The sequence below is a fragment of the Eptatretus burgeri genome, chromosome 1 (assembly GCF_056783735.1).
Source record: "Eptatretus burgeri isolate ZD-2024b chromosome 1, Ebu_testis_v1, whole genome shotgun sequence".
Taxonomy (NCBI): domain Eukaryota; kingdom Metazoa; phylum Chordata; class Myxini; order Myxiniformes; family Myxinidae; genus Eptatretus; species Eptatretus burgeri.
The window spans coordinates 68,429,986-68,438,461 of NC_140961.1; the positions used below are offsets into that span (position 1 = coordinate 68,429,986).

General features: G+C 48.9%; 1 long non-coding RNA gene across 2 annotated transcripts in view; it reads left to right on the plus strand.

Moving 5' to 3' along the window:
* Nucleotides 1-8,476, plus strand: part of LOC147034669 (uncharacterized) — a 256,838-nt gene that overhangs the window by 163,574 nt on the left and 84,788 nt on the right. Inside the window, exons 5-7 of one of the 2 annotated variants that reach the window (XR_015059656.1) lie at nt 4,143-4,283; nt 4,390-4,623; nt 5,316-5,386. This is a non-coding gene — a long non-coding RNA (uncharacterized LOC147034669). Of the gene's footprint in view, nt 1-4,142; nt 4,624-5,315; nt 5,387-8,476 lie in introns of both variants that reach the window. The other variant, XR_015059655.1, reaches the window with a different exon arrangement.

Below are 8,476 nucleotides of genomic sequence, written 5' to 3' on the forward strand. Positions count from 1 at the left end.
TGTGACACTCAAAGACTCCCATCCTCTGCCTAGAATTGACGATATCCTCGATGCCGTTGTGGGCTCAAATTGGTTCTCAACTTTGGACCTCAAGAGCGGGTATTGGCAGGTGGAGATCGAAAAGACAGGGAAGGAGAAAACGGCATTTTCTACAGGGAAGGGACTGTATCAGTGCACTGTGATGCCGTTCGGTTTGTGTCACGCCCCCCGCCACCTTTGAACGATTGATGGAGCGTGTGCTGGGCAGCATGCCATGGCAATCATGCCAGGTGTACCTGGATGACGTCCTGGTGCACGCTAAAACATTCCCCCAGACCATAGCTAATTTGGACACCTCAGACAGGTAGAGTTAAAGTTGAGCCCAGAAAAATGCACCTTGTTTGCGAAGGAAGTGGCCTATCTCGGTCACGTGATAGGTCGTGAGAGGGCGAAAACCGATCCAAGTAAAGTCAAGGTGGTAGAGGAGTGGCCTGTACCGAGTAACATCAAGGAGGTGCGGGGTTTTTTGGGACTCTGCTTCTACGACCGGTGCTTTGTGGCAAAATTTGCAGATAGCCAGGCCCCTTCCGCCGGCTTACGGAGAAGTGGAAAAGGTTTAATTGGACACGGAAGTGCAAGGATGCCCTCCTCAAATTGAAGGGGTGTTTAACATCCACACCCGTTCGAGCATTCCCCACTGGTAACGGAACCATAACCCTTGACACGGATGCGAGCCACGAAGGATTGGGTGCAGTTTTGTCTCAGACGTAGGAGGGCATGGAAAGAGTGATCGCGTATTACACTCGGGCCATGAGTATGTCGGAGTGAAATTACTGCGTCACTCACAAAAAGTTTTTGGCTATGCTGTCTGCCATAAACCATTTCCACCCGTACTTGTATCGGTGGAAATTTTCGGTTCGAACTGACCATCTCCTCCTTCCAATTACTTATGGTTCAAGGAACCCGAGGGCCAAATTGTGAGGTGGTTGGAAAAGTCGCAGCAATACGATTTCAGTGTGACCCATAAAGCTGGTAAGGCTCATGGGAATGCCAATGCACTCTCTCGATGCCCTTGTCTGGGAGAAAACTGTAAATTCTGCACGAGACATGAAGACAGGGACCAATTGGCAGACCCCTCCCATAAGATCGTCCGTGCAGCCCGGGTGGCAGGACAAGTTTTTTCCACTAACCGCAGATGAGGAATTTGGAACATTGGCTTGGAGCACGACCCAGCAGGAAGATCCAGCATTGCGGCCGGTCGGTGTACGAATGGGTCCGGGCAGGTAAGAGACCCAGTGGGGAGGAAGTCACCCCCCTTGGAACATGGACAAAGGCTTACTGGGCTCAGTGGAAGACCCTAGAATTGAAAGATAACATCTTGTTTCACAAGTGGGTGTAAATTCCTTCCGAAAGAACTTGCTGGCTAATTATAGTCCCAGACCAATTTAAAACCACCATTTTACAACAGTTGCATGGTACCCGCCCTGGCGGCCATTTGGACAGGACAAAAACATCTCGGGCCCGCCGGATGTTTTATTGGGTGAATATGGGGTGTGATATAGAGGACTGGTGTCGAGCATGTGACACTTGTCCTGCTAAAAAGGGACCCATGCTGAGGACGTGGGCCCCCCTTGAGCAGGTGTCTATGGACATCTTAAGACCAATTCCCCGCACCCACCAGAGTAATAAATATATCCTCGTGGTTATGGACTATTTCACCAAGTGGCCAGAGGCCAATGTGTTCCCCAATGAAAAAGCTGGGGTTGTGGCACAGGCCTTCGTGGAAGGTTTTGTATGCCGTCACAGGATTCCAGAAGAGCTGCACACCGATCAGGGTCGAAATTTTGAAAGTCAATTATTAAAAGAGGTGTGCAGTCTCTTTGTGAGACTGTACACATCTTTTTTCGGAAAACAAGGACAACGCCCTTAAGACCAGAATCTGATGGGATGGTGGTAAGGTTCAACAGGAACGTAATCCAACAACTGGCCCTATTTACCACCACCCTTCAGGATGAACATCTCCCATATTTGTTGATGGCCTACCAAACTAGCCAGCATGGAGCCACCACATGTAGCCCAGTGTTGCTCATGTATGGGTGGGAGTTGTGGGCTCCCGCTGACCTACTATGTGGTCCCTTGCCAGAACATGCTGATAAACCACCGGGGGAGGGCTATGCCCATCATATGGAGGAGGGTATGGAACGGGTCCACGCCTTCTCGTGCCGTCAGCTCCATATGAAGGGTGTAAAGATGAAGCGCAGGGATGACCATCGGAGCCAGGTGAGCAAACACACTCTGGAGATGAAGATTAGCTTCTTCAATCCTGGAAGACGAAAGGGCAAATGCCCAAAGCTCACGTCGCCTCGGCAGGGTCTGGGGGTCATCCTGGCGCAGATCTGTGATGTGGTCATTGAGGTCAAAATAGGACCACGGGCTCTCCCTCGGATCATCCATGCTGACCGATTTGAGACCCTACACCGGTGACCAGACACCCTCATGGATTGGCCTTAGAGGCAGAGGCCAAGTCGAGCACCTCTGCGGATGCAAACGGCTCATGTGGGTAAGAGATAGCGACAGTAATGCCCACAGGGGATACCAGCGATGGTTACCTCCATGGGGGTTCAGGAGCACGAGCCTTAGGGGGATGGCATTGTTAGGCCCACATGGGGGTGTCAGTGATGGTAGGCTATATGTGGGTACCGAAGCAGTGACCATGAGGGAGGGTGAGGATAAATTTAGGGATTGAGAGTGACTATAGGGACAGTTTAAGTGGAGACAATCTATGTGTAGTGGGGACATAGAGAGGTTTAGAGGTAGAGTTAAAAGGGAGCGTGCGTAGTACAAGGGAAGACGATGGTGCATGAGTTTGTTTGGGGAAATTAGTTCGGTGATGGTGTGTTGGTGAGTGGAAATGTGTTTGTGCATGGTTGATGAATTATGAGTGTGAGGGCAGGGCAATAGCTCGGTATGAGTGCAAGTAACAGAATGCATGGTGCGAAGGATTGAATGGGTGGAAGTAGATCCCACCCAAGGTAACCTGGGGGTTCGTTTAAAGTTAGATATAGGGGGATTCAGCAAATTTACATATGGATGTCATTCTGCGGTTGGTGCTGATTGTGGAAAGTTTCATTTTTTCTTTAATTTTTTTGCTGGGTGCAGGAGATAATGGACCGGCTGGGGTGTGGCTTGTGAGCGTAGTGTTCTGATGAAGCAGGTACCCTGGGCGCTGGGGGCTCGTCGGCCAGCTGAGGCCGTAGGTAGGTCCAGGGGGCCAGTAATGAGTTACTGGGCGCAGATACCTGAGGAGAGGGGGCCACCAGTATAGTGTTCAGTGTAGCGTTGAATGGACCCGGGTGCCTGAACAGCGGGAGCCGGGGCACCAAAATACCATGTGGGCATGGGGGGAGTGCCAGTGAGGGCATCCCCCATGTTCCGGTGAGAAGCAGGCAAACTTGGAGGTGGCTCCAGCATTGTGGGGGTGCTAACGGTGCATATGCAGGTGGGCAGACCTGCCCTTGGAGCCACACTGCCCAGCCAGGAAATTGTGCGATGGCACAGGATGAAAATTTAGTGGGCAAAGACCAAAATTGGAAGAGTACCAACATGTGGGGAATTTGGGTTTTTAGAACCCCATAGTTTAACAAAGGCCTCTTGGCAGGGTATAACCCCAGGGACAGTTTTAAAGTGTAACAATATTAGTGTAGTTAGGATTGATGAAGACCCCTTCGCACCATCCACGGTCGGGATGATTGCCGGCTGCTGGACTTGCCCTCCTGAAGAACTTGAAAATGAGACGAGTCACGACGTACATATAAGATCGCATGCAGTTATGCTCTTTTTTCCTTTCCAGGGGAACCTTGGGGGGATTGAGTATGAATTTGGCGATGGGGACAGTGGGATATAGGAGACAAGATGTAGCGACGAATTGTAAAAAGAGGGGGAGCGAGTGGTGTATACGAGGGAAAAGATGTTGGATGGGTACAGACGAGTAGGACCAACCTCGAGCTCTCTCTCCCGGCACTACTACCACTGCCCCAGGTATGTGCACACCAGGAACCGGCTGACCATGTTGGTCAGACTTGGTGTTTGATGGCATTACCTGGTTTACCGTTTTTCCTTTCGTGCTGTTTGCTTTGCCATTTTCTTTGTCTCGACATCCCCAGGACCATCATTGCATCACTCACCTTGCTGGATCACTTGATATGCATCCATTGCATCACCACCTCACTTCACCATGTGCTCTGTGGCCTGTGTTCCATCCCCATCTGTTCTGTGGACTGCCACTCGCTGCAGCCTCATACCAGGTGCCACCGTTCCAATTATTGTGGTTTTGTTCTGTTTTCCTTTGTTTGAACTGCATTTACTGCAGCAGCATGCTAATACACTTATGTGCTGCCCCCTTTGCTGCAGCCTCATGCCACTCTGCTCCACTTCTTATGCCACAAATTGCCCCCACCATGAACTGCACAAACGCAGCTTGGTGGAGGAAGTGGCTCAGTTCTTGGTGCTTCTTGTTTTGATCATTTTTGTTTCAAAGGCCACAACGTTTATGGCCTGTATGCCAGTCACTGGCCTGCCGGCTTGTTTTTGTGAGGTGTGCTGGTGAAGTGCATAAAGAGCACGAAGGTGGCAAGAAATCAACAGGTGTGCCCCCTCCATAATTTTCCTTTTGAATTTCTGTAGGTCCTGGGTCAGAAATTGTATATAGTTGTATAGTTGTGTAGATTATTAAAGCCCACCGGTTTATGTTTAAGTTTCAAAACTTCTGGCAATTTTGGTGTGGCATAAGGTTGTTTGTGTGAATCAGTTAGGTAGTTCTCAACGCATCAGGCGGGACATATCTAGTTTAAATTGTCGCACACACTAAAGGGTAGAGGGTAACTTCACCTGCATGTCACATGGTAATTGTAACTTTTAATGGCAATGATGTAACTTTTAACCGGTGTCCAGCTGTTGGACAACTTGGGACGAATCTGGGAAAGGGGAAGGGATTGTGTTATGGATTTCAGAATCCGATATGACTAATGCACACAACATCCAGGTCCTCAGACAGTTATTTCCATAAATGCATGTTCAGAATAGACCCATCCCCTTGTCTGGTGGGATTCTAACTCTTTGATGAAGGTAAAGAGAAGGTAAAGAATAGATTCCCTTTCTCTCAGGATGCATTGGCTTGGAAATGGATGATTTATTTACACTTTGGACTTGCAGGACATTTAATTAAACATACCACAAGCTTTTTCTGGACAGTTTATTTATTTACCTCACCCACCTCTCTTTTCATCCACGCCTGACATCGACCTTTTTCCATTGACGCCCGACGCCCCGTTTGGCAGCTCCATGGACGCTGGCTGGATCCTGCTCATGTCAGGCCGCACGGGGAGGAGATGGCCGCCATTGACGTTTTGTGAGTGCCCAACGTTTTTTCTCGGCAATTCCGGCAAATAGCCGCCCTCTAGCGCCCGTACAGTGCCCCAAACATGGCATCGTAAGCCAGGCCTGTGTTAATTGGGAGTTGCACCTTGTTCGATGTTGGGGAAGGAATGATTGCAAGAATTTATGATTGGAGGTCACGTGCAGCAATGCGCAAATAGGTAAGTTGGATTTGGCTGAAGTCTGATTGAGGCTCCGCACAGAATGGTTGCCCATAAAAGGATGGGAGGACCATCTTCCTGACGGTTGCTGACGGTTCCTTACAGCTCCTGCCCATTGGTGATTGTTCCTTACAGCTCCTGCCCATTGGTGACGGTTCCTTACAGCTCATGACCAATGGTGACGGTTCCTGATAGCTCCTGGTGGTTTCTTATGGTTCCTGACAGCTCCTGATCGTTGGCTACAGCTCCTGATGGTTGGTGACGGTTGGACCATTCCTGCTGGTTCTGCTCGGTACCTGGCTCTTGGCGTACCTGAATCTTGGCATCCCTGGTTCCTGTGGATGACAACGTGACATCGATGGCTGTTCGAGCCTGTTTGTGGGTGGGTGCATGGCGAGGCAGGGTGCTGGCAGCAGACCAAGGCACGCTCAAATATTTTGGGACCTTTTATTAGACGCACAATGACTTCTGCCTTTGCAAGCCAAGACCGGATTTCTTTTCCCCCTGAATGATCTGCTGGGTACCCTTGTCTCGTGTTTAATTGTTAAGTAAGGCATAGTGATAAGCATCTGCTCTTTGTCTATAACTCTGTTGAATTCTTTCTTTGTTTGAGATTATTTAGTTGATTGATTATTTTGATTGATTTGAATTCCTCCAGTTACACCACAAGGAAATAAGTTATTCAGTTAATTTATTTTTCTTATTAATACATTCCTTATTGACGTTTCAACCTGTCTGTGCTTGTCCTTTCCTTCCATTGATCCAGCATTGTCCGAACCTAGATAAAGTGGGAGATTATAATTGCCAAACTAATTAACCTGTCCGGTCTGGCTCTTCCGAGGAGAAACGGGGAGTAACCCCCTTATAATACACTCGGTACCCGTAACAACCCACTCCTGGCACTCGCGACCGCGGTTGTGGATCCGCCGTTTGGAGTGGTTCTGGGCTGAAAGGATCGAAACCTCGATCAGGACGAATTGATCGGTTGGTGATACAGTTCCTTACACTCCAAGCTGTTAGACAACTCGGGACGCATGTGTGTGAAGGCCACGTGATGGTTTGACCACGGCCACGGAAGGCCAAGGCCATGAACCGCATGCGTGTGAAGGCCACGAGGCACAATAAAAAAATGGTGCCGAGCTGATGATCCGGGCAGTTGGGAAATCGGTAAATTGCTAAAGTTAAGGTTATAACTTCAAATAAAATAGCTTTAGTAAGTACTCACCAGTACAGGATATATCTGTGTTTGTGTGTATGTATATATGTATATATTGTCGTGTCCAGGGGGCTTAACCCCGACGTGGACGGATGGCCAAACATCTCCCTTGGAGGCCTTCAGCCGAGACTCTCGGAGATTAATGCGTGCGCATGGGAAAACAGTTAGTGCTGCACCAGAACGGCACGGACACAAGCAAATTGAACTCACTAAATAATAATTTCATAACAACAATCAAATATGTACAATGACAATAATTCAAATTAGAATAATGAAAGGAAAACGTGAGGTAAACAAAATCTAAATCGAATTAAGGCACCTCCACACAGACTTAAATACAGACAAGGGGAAAATGAAGCAAAGAAAAATCCCTCTTTTGTCCCAGCACTTAACTGTGTGCCAGAGATGGTCTTGAGGGAGCTTTGAATCGAGGTGCTTCGAAGACGTGCTCAACAAAATGGCGCCAAGCCGCCTTCTCACCGTGGGAAAAGCGTACGTCAGGCAATTGATGAGCGGTAATTCACACCAAGGCTCAGAGACTGCCATGCAGCTTCTTTTCATGAGCAAAACGCCGACCGTTCCTCTCTTGCACCCGGTCTGTTGACAACGATGGCCCACATGATGAGACGATTTTGGAGGCCCCACGAGGCATGCTCTCCTTCCCTCCTCAAAGGTACACACTTCACGGCTCAGCTGAACTGTCAATGGTCAACATCTAATTCCTACGGCATGAACACGAGAATTGTGTAGTCGTCATCGTGCCAAGAGCAAAAGCAAGATCCTCCATGTCCTCTGAATGATGATCTCTCTCGACTGCATGCGTCCCTTGGTTACTACTCCGCAACCTTCCTATCTGATCTGCTGCCTCTTATGCCCTCTTCCTCTTCATGCATCTCACGTCACACCCACCTCCACCTCCGGGGTGTGGCCTGCTCCCAAGAAACCTGGGAAGGCGGGGCCTCTGTCCCCTCGGCACGTTTTGCTTGTTTGTTATAGTGTTTTTTTTTTTACAAAGACAGAGGGAAAAGTAACAGGAGGGCAATTGCTTACAAGGGAAGTTATCTTTGATCCCTACCTAATTAACATGGCACCGCCCCCACCCCACCCCCCCCCCCAATGTGGTGACAAGTAACATTGAAGCTCACAGTCTCCCAACTTAATTACATTGAGATGTCTCCTACACGTCCACGGACCAAACAACTCTACACAATCTGATCTCTCCTCTGACATCCCTTCATCTATCCCACAGTGTGTGTGTGTGTGTGTGTGTGTGTGTGTGTGTGTGTGTGTGTGTGTGTGTGTGTGTGTGTGTGTGTGTGTGTGTGTGTGTGTGTGTGTGTGTGTGTGTGTGTGTGTGTGTGTGTGTGTGTGTGTGTGTGTGTGTGTGTGTGTGTGTCTTCCTTATTTTGATACATCAGATGCACCTCCTGACGGTTATGGTGAGCATCACCACAAATTACGTCTCACACGGTAAAACTGCATAATCCACAAAGAACAACCGCCCATCTGCCCCCAGACGATTGTTCCCCTTAATGTAAACCATTCAACCAGATGGCATGTGATGCTATCAGCGGGTAAATCAAAGCAAGTGGAGTGTGATGAGCACTCCCCCGATCTCCATTGTAGGATTATGTCCACTGGAGATTGGGGGAGTGCTTGTCACACTCCACATGTTTCAAATATATAA